Here is a 16,936-nt window from a genome sequence, read left to right on the forward strand (position 1 = left end):
CAGAGGGTGCATTTACCTCCTGAGCTATTGGGGCCTGGAATAGTCTGAATTGTCACACTTGTAGGCGTGTGATGGTTGGCAGTTGTGATGGAAGCGCTGGTTGGGGCAATGAGTGGTGCAAGCTGCAGTGGCCTCCCGACGAGAGCCCCGGCACTTATTTTACAAATTAAGGCTAAGCACTGCGGGTGCGCCAAGTCACCAGAGAGCGGAAAACGTCAAGTGGGAGGAAGGAGCTCGGCGATAGAGAGGGGAGGGTAATGAAGAGGGGGCGGGGGGGGGGGACAGTGTGGCATGCCAGGAGTGATGATGGGGGCAAGGCTTCCCTTCTGCTATGACGGCTGCGCCCGCGGCCTCATCTGTGAGACACGTCGCAGGGCCCTGGAGCCAATCAGGAGAGCTGGCAGCCCCCTTCAGTCTCCCACAGCCGCACAGACCCACCGCGCTACCGGCAGGGCAGGAGGTTACCAAGGGTGACCCTTCCCGCCCTAGAGCCCCGCCCCCATGCGCATCGAAGACTGAAGAGGCTGAGGAGAGGACAGGGAGCTATACGCTCACCTTCATCCGTCCCACTTATCTACAGACTGGGCCCCTTGACTCAACAGAGCATACCACAGAGAGCAATACAGTTTAGCAAGGCTAAACTGCCAGGAGGATTGTTTGGAATATTCTACCCTTCTTCTGCCCTTAATGCATTGACACCTTGAAGGTCCATGGTATCTTCCAAAGTTTGCTGTGCAGCGTCAGCCAACCCACATCCTGGTAGACATTCTAACTCACCAACAGTAGAGAGTTACAAGGTGTGGTGTGAATATCAGCAACTAATACAGAACCAGAGAAGCAAAGAAAATGCAGTTTACCATGAACCCTATCAGTCTAATAAGAAATTATAAAACATGAAAATGTATATCAATTATTAATAGTGGTGCTTCACCCGTCTGTGCTGGATCACTAGAAGAAGAAGCAGATTCTTCAAAGAAGTAGATACTGATGCTCCAAATGGCTACACGCCGATCTCTGCCTTTCATTCCGGACTTGACTCTGTCCTAGTTTTTTTTTGGTGTTTTGGGGTACTTTCATGACGCTGGAGTCCTTTTAAAAAACTTATTGAGGGGCGTGGCCAAGATTGCGGCGGAGAAGGATGTGCTTTACGGTCCCTCCGGCGCCAGCAATTACTAAGCTTTGTATATATCCTCTAAAGGTGCCCATCTGAGTAAGTGGAGGCGAGCGGCAGTGTTTCCTACCTGCACAACAGCAACGGGAAGACTCCTCGATGTGAGACGGAGCTCGGGGATGCCGCAGCCTGGTGCGGCCTTCCAGACGTGAGCTCAGGCGGAGCACAAGGCAGGTCGGTGAACGGCGGGCCTCCCGCTGACAGCCGGGAGCAGAGGCGTAGGGTGTCCTTGCAACTGCCGGCGCTGGGTGCAGATCGGCCAGGAAGAGTCAGCAGCCTGTCACGGGTCTGGGCTGAGTGACACATTGGTGAACGGAACGGCAGGACATGCCCGGGAGCGGGGAGAGCGTTGAGCTGTTGCCCGGCTAGAGACGCGGAGGTAGAGATCCCCGCGCTGCGGGTGAATGCTCCCACGCGTACAACTGAGATTGAGGGGAGAGGAGCGGAGGAGGCCCGCAGCGGGACACTGTGCCTCGGTCCGCGCCTCGGCGGACGGTGCGGCCTGGTAGCGGGCAGGGGAGCCGGTGAAGCCGAGAACGATGTAAAATATAAAGAAAAAGACAGGTTGAAGTCAGAGTTTCCGGGTAGCCAATCAATAAGCTTGCCGAACGAAGGAGGAGACGCGGGCAGCTCGTCTTCCCCGTCAGGTCCCGGGCCAGCAGCCAATCACAGCGCGGCCCGGGAATGACGTCGAGGGAGTGTCCCGCAGTTCCGCCCCCGGCCTGCCTGGCTTCCTGGTCGCGGGCCGGAATTACAATTTGGAGAACAGAGGCATAGTGGTGTATCAAACATGCCCTTCATTTCACTATTTCGCATGTGCACTAAGTGCGCTCGCAAGGCAATCAGGAAGGGGCACAGTGGAAGGCGGGTGCCCTCAATCCCGGACCAGACTCGGGGGCGTTCCCGGCGTCGCGTGACGTCGGCAAAAGCCAAAGAATGTCGGGAACGCCCCCGTGTCTGGTCCGGCATTGACGGACAGGCCCCTCGTCCAATGGCAAGGCTCCGTTTACGGAGCCAGCCAATCAATGACGAGGGCCGACCCAAAGCCACACACACAACTCAAGAGGTTTTTTTGGCACATGCGCAAAGCGCATGGCCAGTCAAAACCTAAAAAGGAGGAACAATAAAATAAAATCTTTGCCTAAGATCACCCTTTTTAGGTCTCGCGACCTATCGATGCGCGCAAGAATTCATGTGGGCAAAATACAAGTCAAACCAAGGGCTTTCAGCCCCGCCGTTTTCTTGCAGTTCACGTGTACATTCACGTGCATCGCATTCAGTTTTCACTGAGCTCGGCGCTCTGGTTCACAAGCTTTCCGGGTCAGATAACCATGTTAACGGAAGCCGGGGTGATTTGTTTCCAGCGTGAGAGCAAATGTGCAACGATTTTACATTTCGTTGCTTGAAACATCGCGCCTCGCATCCAATTACAAGATAACACGGATGTTTTAATCTGATACAGTAACTGTCTTGCCTGTCAGGCAGATCATAAAGCGGTTTTTTTTTGTTGCAAAGTAATCGTGACAATTTAAACAGCTATGCTGTGAAAAGGCTGACTAGCTAGTAAGCGGATGTAGGTCTTAACACACAAACTAAAATGCCTACCACTAATAATACTATTATTGCTGCTTGACTACAGTGATGCACCGAAATGTTTATAAAAATAAAACGCACCCACATTTAATGAACCAGTGCATAACGCTTACCCGGTCAACCTTGGGCTGAAGCCTAACCCTATCCCTGAGACAAATGTGCATTAACCTTAAGACCATCAGTAACCTTAAGGCCTAAGCCTAATATCAGCAATGGCTGTAAAAATAAATCTAGTTGTGCTTTACTCCTTCCAATCAAGGTGCGGACAAAATGTCGCCAGTGAGTCTTAACAAAGGATTTGTGCAAACTAAAAACGGCAATGGATTAATTGAATGTTGTGCACGATCTTCAGTGGATGAAGGTGAAAGGAGAGCCGCACGTCTACTGTGTGTATGCTAGGTGAAGGAACATGGAAAGCACGTGCACCCCAACTTCATGATCAATGATTAGTTGCAGCAGAACACATGAACAGCTCTCTCTGAAAGACTAAATGAAGTCTTGAATCAAAATAATGCTATTCGTACACCTTGACCTGAACTAGCACTGTCGATATACAGTCATGAATTCAGATTGGCCCTCAAAGGGTGCTGGAAAGCGAGCAGTTGGGAGGCAGACGCCATCTAATCGTGCAAGATATGAATCTATCCATACTTTTGTTGGTAAAGTAAAATATTTGAGCACGCATTTGGGGTAGTTCAATCTCTCCTTTCACCTAGCACCTTCTCCTTACACCCAAAGACCCTTGAAAAGCAGTTTTGTTTTTCACCAGCCAAACTGATATTTTTGCCCCAGAAAGTAAAAAATGCATAAAAAATCTTTGCCTTTACTTTATACCCTGCTATTGTAATATTTAAATCCTTTATGTTTACGACTCTTGTAATAAAAAAAATCACAGAAAGCTTAAAGGTGACACCTTTTGTAGCTGCGGTTACAACCCCAGAGTCTGTGTTTGTGATTGACGCTTCAATTTGCATGAGGCGTGCCGATATCTTAGAGATGTTGTCGGATGGTAACATTTCTCGACCTTCTCTGTTTGGCAGTTATTTATTTCCTCCATCCCATAAACCGGCAAATAAATGGGAGAAAATATAGTGTTACTCAAGCGGATTTTGGAGCAGTTTTTGGGAAGTGCACGAGGCGTGCACAAGCTTGCCTGAGCTTCTGCTCTTCAAAGGCTCCCATTTGCTCCTGCCTCCCCACCCACTGCTTCACACTTCACTCGCTTCCCTCACGTCTTTCACGCCCCTCCTCCCTTATCACTCTTAATTACATCTGTATCCACACATGCTCTGGTTACTCCACCCCTAATTATTCACTTCACTTGCGAGTCAGGCCGTGACTTGCATTCTGGCCGTCTGCCTGTTGCCTCCTCCTCCCTCCCACTCCCTTTTCCTCTCCCAGCAGCTTGTTTTTTAGGGCTCTCCCCATTCTTTCAGCCTCCTCCCGCCTCCCCACACAATATGCCCACCTTGTGTATTTATTTATTCATTTCGATTTTTCTTATAATGAATAAGTTGCATATTCCACCCAAATAGGTTTCAGGGCGCAGAAAAGTGTGATTAAGTACAATGGGTAAAACTCAACCACGCAACGCCACTCACCCACGCAACGCCACTCACCCACGCAACGCCACTCACCCACGCAACGCCACTCACACACGCAACGCCACTCACACACGCAACGCCACTCACACATGCAACGCCACTCACCCACGCAACGTCAGTCACACATGCAACGCCACTCACACACGCAATGCCACTCACACACGCAACGCCACTCACCCACGCAACACCACTCACCCACGCAACACCACTCACACATGCAACGCCACTCACCCACGCAACGCCACTCACTCACTCACTCACGCAAAGCCACTCACACCCACGCAGTGCCACTTTCACCCACACAGCACCACTTTCAGACACGCAACGCCACTCACACCCACGCAAGCCCACCATCACCCACGCAATGCCACACTCACCCACACAACGCCACTCACCCACGCAACGCCACTCACCCACGCAACGCCACTCACCCATGCAACGCCACTCACCCACGCAACGCCACTCACCCACGCAGCGCCACTCACCCACGCAGCTCCACTCACCCACGCAGCACCACTCGCCCACGCAGCACCACTCGCCCACGCAGCACCACTCACCCACGCAGCGCCACTCACCCACGCAGCGCCACTCACCCAGGCAACGCCACTCACCCAGGCAACGCCACTCACGCAGGCAACGCCACTCACCCAGGCAACGCCACTCACCCAGGCAACAACACTCACCCACGCAACAACACTCACACATGCAACGCCACTCACCCACGCAACGCAACTCACTCAAAGCCACTCACACACACGCAGTGCCACTTTCACCCACACTGTGCAGTGCACAATAGGTCTCGCAGTACGAAAGTTGGAGCTATTGGTTTTGTAAATGACTAAGGGCCCGATGTAGGTAGGCCGTTACCGATCGGTAACGGCCAAAAATACCGATTTTGGGCCCTTACCGATCGGTATACAGCCATCGAGATGTAGGGCAAAGAAAATCGTCCAAATCGGTACAAATACCGAATCGGAATGACTACCGAATTGGAAATAATCCGATTCGGAAATACCCCGAACCGGAAAGATAACGAATAGGTAACATACCGAATCGGATTAAAATACCGATTCGGTCCATGTACCGAATCGGTAGTGACACCGAATCGGAAAAAATCCGATTCGGTCCATGTATCGAATCGGTAGACACAGCGAATCGGGAAAAAGCCGAATCGGATAACCTACCAAATCGGTACAATAACCGAATCGGAAAATCCACGATTAGGACAGATAGAGAGATGTTGGGAAGCACAGAAATACCGATTTTGGCTCTAAATCGGTATTTCAAAATCGGTATTTACCATGGATTACAATCAGGTGGTAACCAACTCCAACCCATAAAAATAGACCCAAAATGCATTGCAACTTGCAGGATGGCTGCTTTTTATGTCATTGCAAGGCGGCTACGGCTACAGCAGGAAGGACAGAGGGAATGGCAAAGAGAGGAACAGGTCTACAGACAGAGGATCACCCTGTTCATGCTCACAGAGGCAGAGATCCTACAGAGGTACAGGCTGGACTCAGACACCATTCTGGAGCTCATCAGGGACCTCAAACCACTGTTGGACCACCCCACCCCAAGGGCACACGCCATCCCAGCGCACGTCCAGGTGCTATGCAGCCTACACCTGCTTGCGTCTGGCAGCTATCAAAGTGGAGTTGCAGCGGTAGGAGGGGTGACCCAGAGCAGCCTGTCAAGGTTCTTCCACACATTCCTTGACGCCATGATACACAGGATGGACCAATACATCTCTTTCCCTGCAACCCACGCAGAACTGGTACAAACTAAAGCTGACTTCTACCAGATGGCACAATTTCCCCAAATCATTGGCTGCATAGATGGCACGCACATTCCGATTTGCCCCCCAGCTGACACAGAATACATATACCGCAATAGGAAGTCTACGCACACCATCAATGTTCAGGTGATCTGCAATGCGAAGTGCACCATCACAGACCTGGTAGCAAAATTCCCAGGGAGTACCCACGACTCCTACATTTTTCAACAGAGCGGCATCTATGCACGGCTGATGGCTGGCGAATTTGGTGAAGGATACCTCCAAGGTGAGACACATCATCAGACCCCCTTAACACAAAGTAGCTAAGTGAAATACATGTATGCATGTGAGTAATGTTACCCCTTTTCCTTCTAGGCGACAGTGCATATGCCCTCCGCTCATTCATACTCACCCCCTACCTCAACCCCTCCACACCCAGCCAAAGGAGGTATAACCGGGCCCACAAAAGCACAAGGAATGTAGTTGAACGGACCTTTGGCATCTGGAAAAGCAGATTCAGATGCCTGCACAAGAGTGGAGGTGCAAGGCAGTATACCCCCATCACCTGCTGCAAGATCATAGCTGTCTGTGCAATGTTTCACAACCTTGCGGTGAAGAAGGGCACTGAGGTGGATTTGTCAGACTACGAGGACCATGACGACGACGTTGCTGTGCCACAAACACAACCTGCTGGGGTGTCTACGCCAAGTGATGGCAGGTACAGACGTGAGGAGATTACAGAAAACTATTTCTGAGTGAGTACAGATGCACAGACAGGTAAATGGTTGTGAGGAAAAGAACATTTTAATAATGTTGCAACACCGTTACTGCACTGATGTGCAACAAAAGAAAATGTTAATGTAAAGTAGTTCAATGTCAAAGGTCCGGGTTGCCTCACCCGCCCTGGCAAGCCTACTTTTTGCTGCGCTTAGCAGCCCCACTGGGGTGTGCCTCTCCCCCTTCCGCATGTCCAGCAGCTTCAGCAGAGCGCCTGGTGCTCCGGCACGGCTCCGACACAGCGCTGGCCGGGCTGCTGCGGCTGCTGCTGTCCCCAGCCTCGCCCAGGTCCAGGGCTGGATTGGCCACAGTGTTCGAAATAATCATTGCCTCCATGGCGGTTGTTATGCGGGCCATGCCCCTGGTGACCTCAGCGGTGTTCTGGGTCAGGCTGGCCTCCATATTTGCCCCACGTTGGCATAGTTGTGCGGTAGCAGCAGCAAGGCGGCTAATTGATCTGTTGTGCATGCGGGCATCCCGGCGGCGAGAGTGCTCGTGCTTGTCAAGTTTGGTGCATAGCTGTGTGATGGCTGTGGTCACACGGCCAAGACCTGCAGCAACTTCCTTATTGGTTTCGACGAAAGCCTTAAACCATTGCACCATCTCTCCCATTTGCAGGTTATGCTGGCGAAGCTGGCGCTGGCAGGCCATGATGGATTTCGCCTGCATGCGCTGTATCTTCACCATGCTGCCCTCCAGCCCCTGAAAGACGCTGCCCTTCCGTGCCGGAAGTGCAGTGCTGGAACTTGTACGCCTCCGGGAACTGCTGCTGCCCTGCTGTGTGGGCTGGGGTGCCACTGGTGTTGCTGTGGTGGTAGCTGGGGCCTGACCCGCTGCTCCCTGGATAGGGTTCAGTGGAGCCACAACAATACTCCTGGCAGGAGATGTGACAGGTGCAGGGTGGGCCGTTGTTGGTGAGTTCTCAGGGGAGAACAGCAATGGGGGTGTGCCAGATATTTGGGGGGAGTGAAGAAATGTGAAGTCAAGTCCTAGGTCTCCCTCATTTCCCTGGCCAATGGTGTTGTCCTCCTCCTCCTCCTCCTCCAGGGCAGCCTGACTAGTGCTTGGCCCTGCCACCGCACTGGAAGATGTTGCTGGTGCTGGTGCCTCAGTTGCTTCTGCTCCTCCGCCTGATGGTGCCCCTAGGTATAAAGAAGCATTTGTGAATTGAGTGCCGATGTATTACAGTCACTACAATTAAAGCATTGCACATGTCCTTGCATATACTTAGATTCTGTTCCACTGTTTTTTATATTATGGTTCTGCATTGCCATATTTTGCCTACTTCTGCTGACTACATTTACCATGATGCATTTCTCTTGTCTGTTGGTAGCAGTACTGGGCTGGGGTATGGCTGTGCATTGTGTCTAAAGGGGAGGTGTCTGGTAGGGTGTGTCATGATGCGCATCAATCAATCAATCAAGGACATTTATAGAGCGCACTACTTACCCGTTGGGTCTCAAGGCGCTTAGGGGGGGGGGGGGTGCCGTTACTGCTCGAACAGCCAGGTCTTGAGCTTCTTCCTGAAGGAGAGGTGGTCTTGGGTCAGGCGCAGGTCGGCTGGGAGGGAGTTCCAGGTCTTGGCGGCCAGGTAGGAGAAGGACCTTCCTCCTGTTGTCGCTCTACGGATGCGTGGGACGGTGGCGAGTGCACGGCTGGCTGAGCGGAGGTGGCGTTTGTGAGCGTAGAAGTTGATTCGTTTGTTGAGGTAGCTCGGGCCTTGATCGTGTAGGGCTTTGTGTGCGTGGGTGAGGAGACTGAGGGTGATTCTTTTGTTGACGGGGAGCCAATGCAGGTCTCTCAGGTGTCCGGAGATGTGGCTGTTTCGTGGGATGTCGAGGATGAGTCTGGCTGAGGCGTTCTGGATCCGCTGGAGTCTCTTCTGGAGCTTGGCGGTGGTTCCGGCGTAGAGGGCGTTGCCGTAGTCCAGTCGGCTGGTGACGAGGGCCTGGGTGACGGTCTTCCTGGTCTCCGTGGGGATCCACCAGAAGATCTTCCGTAGCATGCTCAGGATGTGGAAGCACGCCGAGGAGACGGCGTTGACTTGTCTGGTCATGGAGAGGGAGGAGTCCAGGATGAAGCCCAGGTTGCGTGCGTGGTTTGTCGGTTTGGGTGCGGTGCCCAGGGCGGGGGGCCACCAGGAGTCGTCCCAGGCGGTGGGTGTGGAGCCCAGGATGAGGACCTCCGTCTTGTCTGAGTTTAGTTTCAGGCGGCTGGTCGTCATCCACTCGGCTACCTCCTTCATCCCTTCGTGCAGGTTGGCTCTGGCGGCGGCGGGGTCGTTGGTCAGGGAGAGGATCAGCTGGGTGTCGTCGGCGTAGGAGATTATGTTGAGGTTGTGTTGGCGTGCGATGGCCGCGAGGGGGCTCATGTAGACGTTGAAGAGGGTAGGGCTCAGCGAGGATCCTTGAGGGACGCCGCAGATGACTTCGGTGGCCTCTGACTTGTACGGTGGCAGGCGGACTCTCTGTGTTCTTCCGTCGAGGAAGGAGACGATCCATTCCAGTGCCTTCTCCTGGACTCCGACGTTGCTGAGGCGTTGCACTAGGGTGCGGTGGCAGACGGTGTCGAAGGCCGCAGAGAGGTCTAGGAGGATGAGGGCCGCTGTTTCCATTGTCCATCAGGGCTCGGATGTCGTCGGTGGCGGCGATGAGGGCGGTCTCGGTGCTGTGGTTGGCTTGGAAGCCGGACTGCGAGGGGTCGAGGGATCCGTTCGTCTCGAGGAAGGCGGCCAGCTGTTTGTTGACGGTCTTCTCAATGACTTTGGCTGGAAACGGGAGTAGCGAGATGGGGCGGTAGTTCTTGAGTTCGGTGGGGTCTGCTGTAGGTTTCTTGAGTAGAGCGCTGAGTTCGGCGTGATTCCAGCTCTCGGGGAAGGTGGCGGTGTCGAAGGAGGTGTTGATAATGTCCCGCAGGTGGGGTGCGATGACAGCGTCGGCCTTGTTGAAGACGTGGTGAGGGCAGGGGTCAGTCGGAGATCCGGAGTGGACGGAGTTCATCATGCGGACGGTGTCATCGGTGCTGATCGGAGTCCAGGCTCGGAGGGTGGTGGTGGGCGGCGTTGCTGTGGTTGTGGCTTGCGTCGGATGGGTGCTGAAGCTGTTGTGTATGTCCGCGATCTTGTTGTGGAAGTAGGAGGCGAGGGAGTTGCAGAGGTCTTGCGAAGGGGTGATGTTGTTGTTTCCGGCGTTGGGGTTGGAGAGCTCTTTCACGATGTTGAAGAGTTCCTTGCAGTTGTGTGCGTTGTTGTCCAGCCGGTCCTTTAATGCAGTTTTCTTGGCGGCGCGGATCAGTTGGTGACGCATGCTTCTTACCTTTAGCTGTAGCTCTGGCTGAGCTATCCAGGTTCCCGATTCCAGACACACTCTCCCTCTCGATGGTGCTGGACACCAGTTCCTCCAGCTCAGTGAGGGGTGGCGCCGGGTTCCTGCCTCCACCAGTCAGTCCAGCTTGCCTCTGCAGCTCTGCCATTTTGCGTTTAGTTAGGCTGCGGATATCATAAAACCTTTTTTTTAGGTCATCAAGGCTCCTGGGGGTAACACCAACTGAGTTAACCTTCTCAGCAATCTCGCTCCAGAGCCTCCTCTTTGTGCTGTCCGGTACAGTGAGGGACAGCCTCCCAAAGAGCTGCCTGTGCACCCTCACCACCTCCTCCACCAACACCTGCAGCTCCATGGTACTGAATTTGGGTTTTCTCTTGTGGCCAGCCTTCTGGCTCTCACTGCTGCTAGCCATCTTTCTCTCACAGTGCTCTGGCTCCTGCTTCCACTGCTACTCACTGTGAATGTTCAGCTCAGGCTGCCTCTCCAGAAAGTTCTTAATGAGCTGCACCTGCCTGGGTAGCCACTCCCTGCTTGGGTGGGGGAGGGTGGATCCACCTCATTGGCTGTTTCGGATTTTACAGAATCGAATTTTACCGAATCGGATTTTTCAATGCATTCCTATGGGCATTTTGGCCATGGGGGTGTATTTCGATCACCGATTCGGTGTTTGCCGATTCGGTGTTGGCCGAATCGGGAAATTCCGATTCGGTGGTAGCCGATTCGGTACATTCTGATTCGGTGCATGCCGATTCGGTACGTATCGAATCACAATACCGATTACGACCAAATCGGTATTTTTTCGGGTTTTTTTTCCTACATCTCGTTTTCCGATTTCAGAATACCGATTCGGTGCGCTTCGGTATTTTGAAATCGGAAAAAGCGTTTTACCTACATCGGGCCCAAAGCCCTTTATGTTTTTAAAATGAAAACAAAAATAAAAGGCATTGTTATTTGCAATTGTAATAGCTCCAACTTTCCTACTGCGAGACCTATTGGCAACGCCAGTGCTTGTTGGTTAAGCGGGGAACATGTGTTTAGTGCAGGTTTTCTGGTTTTACTTTGCACAAACCAGCCACCAAACAGATATCTATTGGTGTCTCCTTTGTAACACAAATATTAGTGCTTTGTTTGACCTCTTTGTGCACGAAGGTAGATGAGCGATGGTGCAAGCAGAAGCTGGGCTCCAGGTTCCAACAGATCCTCGAGTGGAGCCAGGCTTCAGGCTCGAGCTTTCAGTGGCTCACCCGGTATACAACCTTTAGCACGCATCTTATAGCACGCACTACCATTACCACGCATCTGTTACAACGCATACCATTACAACGCATAGCGCTTTGAGGCGATCTGACTTAGGGAATGGCTAGTGAATAGGTTAATTTACTATCCAATAACCTTCCCTAGTGTCCACGGGGACTGGTGTTGGAATAGTAAGTTAAACTATTCACTATCCAGCACCCAAAGCACTATGCGTTGTAAAGGTATCGCGTTGTAAAAAATGCGTGGTAATGGTATGCGTGGTAAAAGTGTGCGTGCTAACATCATACATCCGGCTCACCCACCTCTAGGTGCAAATTATGCAAGTAATAACTAGAAGGAGGCGCGATAGGTGGGCTTATTTTAATCCCACGTTTGCAAATAGGAATTTGCTTCTGAATCAAAATTTGTATCAAAAGTAAGCCTCTCATAGATGTGGATGGGACCTGCTTATTTGTGGGAAAGTGTTCATATCACAAGCCATACAATATACCAACCCCAGGATCCCAACGATTCTGGACATTAAAATATCCATATCATAAAACAGAAGTCAGGATTCTCGGAGGAGTCAGTGTATTTCTGAATAAATGTATGCAGCATATATGCGTCTGCCATGTCTTTTGACTTTGTTCACCCCGTCCTGTTTAAAAGTTAGTCATGCGCAAGCTAAACCCTTTAAAGCCTGCTTCTCATTTAATGAACAGAAGACATTGCAGGCGCTCTGTTACCGCGCTCGCTCCTATGAGCTTCTCGCGCCCCTGAAGCACCTCCGGGAGACCCCGCAGCGACACCCCCATCACTCCGGGCTGGAGGCTGGGGTCCAGACTGCTCCTCTGTTTTGTTGTGTCTGCTTCGTTCTAGCGTAAGCGTAATTTACGGTCTACGTGAGTCTATTTGTGGGTCATGTGACATATACGAATGAATTATTGAAAGTCCTTAGGACAAAGCCAAAATAGCAAGGGAGGGCCGAGGGAAGGGAGAATAAGCAATATAATACCTACTTCATCCTTCCTTAGACTTTTAGACAAGTGCATGGTGTAGAAGTTATTTTCTAAGAAGACATAACTTTTTGGCAATTAATTTACATGTTTCCACTACGCAACTGGACATACAACATACCCAACACATGCTTTCTACACACAGGTTCCACTGTATACATTTCACTAACATCTAATACATAAACTCCATGAAACAATTTGCCTACGGTTGAGATACAGTGACCATTTGGTGACCAATTCCACATTGTTTCAGATGTTGTTCAGATGTTGTTCCGTTTTTCACAGAGCGATCTTCTCCACATTTCCAGAAAACAACCCCTGGTAAAAACTCTCCCCAAGAAGTTATTAAACGGGACCCGCCTGATGGAGGCACCACCCCTGACATCGACCTTCTCTTGTGAGTCGAATCCTTGGCACAGCTCCCAGGGTGAGATCACAACAATTCCTTTTCTGAACTGCCTGTAAAGCTCTTAGAATTCTAATTTCCTAGGGAAGCTGGGCTGTACTGTGCACCCTTTGGCCCTGCCACCAGTTTCTGGGCGAGGATCCCGCCGCCCAAAAAGCACCCGGGAAAGGTCCAGGCTCACCGGCAGACCACGAGTTCTTGCAGTATTTTAATCCTGCCCGCTGGGAACAGTTTGTAAAGTCAATGCATTTATAGAAAAATGTCTTACTGAAATTCTACTGGAACAGGTACAATTTCATCTCTTTAGTTGTTGGTTTTGACAGGCTGCTGTTAAACAGAGCTACTACTTGCAACATGTATAAAGTGGGCATTGAGTGCTCTTTCAAACTAAGTCTTTCTTCGACAAGTTTCTTCCCCAATTGGCTTGAAACTGTGTGAAACATGTCTTGGTTCAGTCCAGTGGAGTATTTATCTCTCAGATAACGCTATTCGCTGTTTGGGTGTACCATTCCACCTCCACTTAAGTGCTTGCATTGAAGTGCGTGGGGAACTATGTTATAACAATAGCCCTTTGTGTGGTCTGCTCCTGCTGGCTCTCTCTTGTGTCTCACTCTAATGTGCTAATGCTGCATGCATCAGAAAATTTAACCCATGCCTACTGGCTTTGCCAATGCCTATTTTCAAAATATTTTCGCAGGGAGAAAAATTGTTGAACTCTTTGCAAGAGGGTGATTTTGTGTGTTCCATTCATACATTACGTATCGGTGGGGTGGGTGGGGGCGTTTTTCTTGCAGTATGCCCCGCTCTGCCTAATGTCCGGATTAAAAGGCTTTTTGCATTTCTATAATCTGGGAAGGTGGCATGCTTAAAAGCCTCTGTGGCTGGCAAGCTGATTACCACATTCTTTTTTTTCCTTGAAAAGGTTGCTGAACCGGACTCAAAAATGTACCCCAGACTGCTGATCATAAGCCAAATCATATAATGACTAATAGTATGTATTTAGAGTGTCAGCAGCCCCACTTTACGTTACTTCTAGCCTACCCCAGGTAGTCAGTAATTACCAGCCATTTTCAAATGTCAGACACCCCTCTGGGAAACAGGATTTCTTCTCGGAGCACGCCCCAGTGAGAACAGCGATTCAAGTTGCACTCACATTCACATGGAGGCCTAATGACCCAGGGGCTGCAATCTGAAAGACCCACAAAGTACCTGATGTAGAAGCAAAATGCGACTCTTGCAAATAATACTTGTACATTCGACAAACGATTCACGTTCTAGTCGTAAATCCGATGACAAGTGAAAGTGAACCCGCTATGGACAAAGGAGGAAAGAAAAATGTCGGGGCTATCCGTGGAGCACATAACAGTAAAGAAAATGCTCATGGATAAGGAAATCCTATGAAAAACAATACACATTTCTACACATTTGCCCACTGCTTACTTTGAGCCAGTGGTTTCGGTGTTCAGCACCTGCACTTAATTGGTTCCACTGCTTGGCACCGGCATTCAATTGTCAACATTGCACTTATGAGAGTCTGCCACATGATGGCACTGCTCATCTAATTTAGAGATGCGCAGAACAACAGTTGTTTATTAATACAATGTACATTAAAAATTAGTAATACCTGCCTCCCAAGTCATTCCTTTAGCTTTGGGGACCTGGAATATTCTGAACTGCTGCACATGCAGGCGAGAGAGTTGGTTAGTAGTTGTTTTGGTGCCATCATTGGCAGGGATGACAGGGGCAATGCATGGTGCAAGCTGCAGAGGGCTCCTGGGCAGGGCCCTGGCACTTATTATTCTACAAATTAATCACTACTTCTTAAGAGTAATGACTACGGCTAGTTTGGAAAAATGAGCAAATATAGATCAGTTGACCTGAACAAATCATTTACACTTATTTTGTTAATCAGCAAACCTTTTTGTATGATCTGCAAATCTTTTACCTTGCCTCTCCGAAACCATAGTGAGACCCTCTGGGTTAGATCTATCAAACTTTCACGCCCCGCACTGCAGTCAGACCCCTTGCTGCTCTATGCAGTTGGGGTATGTATGCACCGGTGTCACGTTTCGTGTGAGTTGGATCTACTCGGTACATATGTTGTGCAGCTGTGGATGGTGACACGGCCTTCTCATTTGCGATGCGGGTACTAATCACGCACATGAACCCTATTGCATTTTACGTTTGTGGGTGCCATTTTGCAATCCCAAGGTTTATATCAGCAATGTGAATCAGACAAAGCCTGAAGTCTTCCACTTAACACCATCCCTGATTTAGAGTTTGGAGTAACCACGCTGTGAATTTAGAGATGCGGGCTGGCCCGGGGGACACCTCTTAACATTGGCAGAATGCTATCACAGTGGCTCTCTCTGTCAATGTATTCAACGAGCACGCAAGTTATAGTTACCTTAGGGCATGAGTTATAGTTTCTTGAGATATGTTTTACTGTAACTGTTGAATCTCTATGGTTTTGTGTGTGTAAAATGTTAACCTGATTATAATGCCCCAATGGCTTTTGGTTTTTTAGTGAATTTCTAAGGTTTTAAAAAATATCTATTTCCTTACTCTAATGTCCCTGTAACGCTTGTTTTCTTCAGTACATTTCTAGTTTTTTGTAACGTTAACTAATATTGAATTAAGTAACGTTAACCCAAACGCCAGCATGCAACAGCTTTGGCTGTGGTGACAGGGAGTGGGGGTTGGCACCTACCCAGGCCACACATGGCCTTTGGCCGTGCTCGGCGTGGGGTCGGCTGCTGGGCCCGGCCAACCCCCCACATTCGGGCAATCCAGGAGGGAGGCATGCAGCCTGCCTTCCCGGGAAGATTAATGTCTTGAGGACACCATTCCCCAGGGCCCATCCATATAGTGAATTTCTAAGGCTTTTTTACCTTCTATTTCTTTACTATAATCTCCCTATATCCTTTGGGTTTTTCAGCAAATTTCTATGGTTTGTTTAATGTTAGGTAATATTTACTAAAATGTAAGAAGCCCAAGGGAGGTGGCGGTCCACGGGGCAGCGGGGTAGTCGTAGAGGAGTTGCGGGTTACTGGTGGTCCCAGGAGCATAATAATCCCAAAGATGGTGGGCTAGTGCACCCCCCTCCTTCCTTTTCACAATGCTCCCGGGACCTGGCCCACCCAAGGGTCAATTAATAACGGAGCCTGGGAGCCTGGGAGCCTGCGCTATGTGTTTTTTTCCGGCGGGATTCATAGACCCACCACAACTGCAGAATTAAAAAAAAGAAATCTTTTAACCCACGGTGGGGTCCCTTTAAGAGCCACCCCCCCACCAAATCTGAAGAGTCAGGGTATTCCTACCCTGCCCACTTTTCTTTATTTTTTACTTTTTTTGCGGGACTCTGCTTCAAGCCGAGCCCCAAGATGGCTGCCAACACTTCCTGGCTGAAGTGTTGGCAGCCAATCAAATTTCAATAGGATTTGAGTAGGATTTTGGGTTTCTAGATTTATATATTTTAAAAACTTAAATATCCCTGAAACTACTGAACGGATTTACACCAAATCACACTTTCTGGACCAACATCTAGCTTTCTGCCAAATTTAGTGTAATTTTGTTCAGAGGTTTGGGCTGCTGTCTTGTTCAAAAAATGAAAAATCCTCATAGACGGGGGGGTGGAGCTAGCCAGCGTCGATGGCGGACGTGTGAGCTTTTGGCTCCTCGCCTAAGCCCCTAAAATATCCTGATAAACTATCCTACTGCATGCCGACATAGCTGTGTTCGGTGCCTGGTGATCCCTGGTTCCCCCCGACCCGATTGAGTGGACCAGAGCGACCGATAGCTGCGGATAAAATCCGAACAAGATCGGCGAAGGAGAGAGTGGCGGACCAGGCCTGAAGCCGCGACCTGCCCTGCGGAGCAGGCCGCACGACGTCACCTGACGTGCAGCCTCGAGCGCTGGCGGAGACGGGGAGAGCGGTGCGGAGACCGTTGCGCAGGCAGTCGGACATGCGGGAGGCCTCCCCCAGCCACTCTGTGCCACCCCAGAGCTAGCGCAACGCCACCCACACTCAGC

This window comes from Lissotriton vulgaris, chromosome 4_1 (assembly GCF_964263255.1).
Source record: "Lissotriton vulgaris chromosome 4_1, aLisVul1.2, whole genome shotgun sequence".
Lineage (NCBI taxonomy): Eukaryota > Metazoa > Chordata > Amphibia > Caudata > Salamandridae > Lissotriton > Lissotriton vulgaris.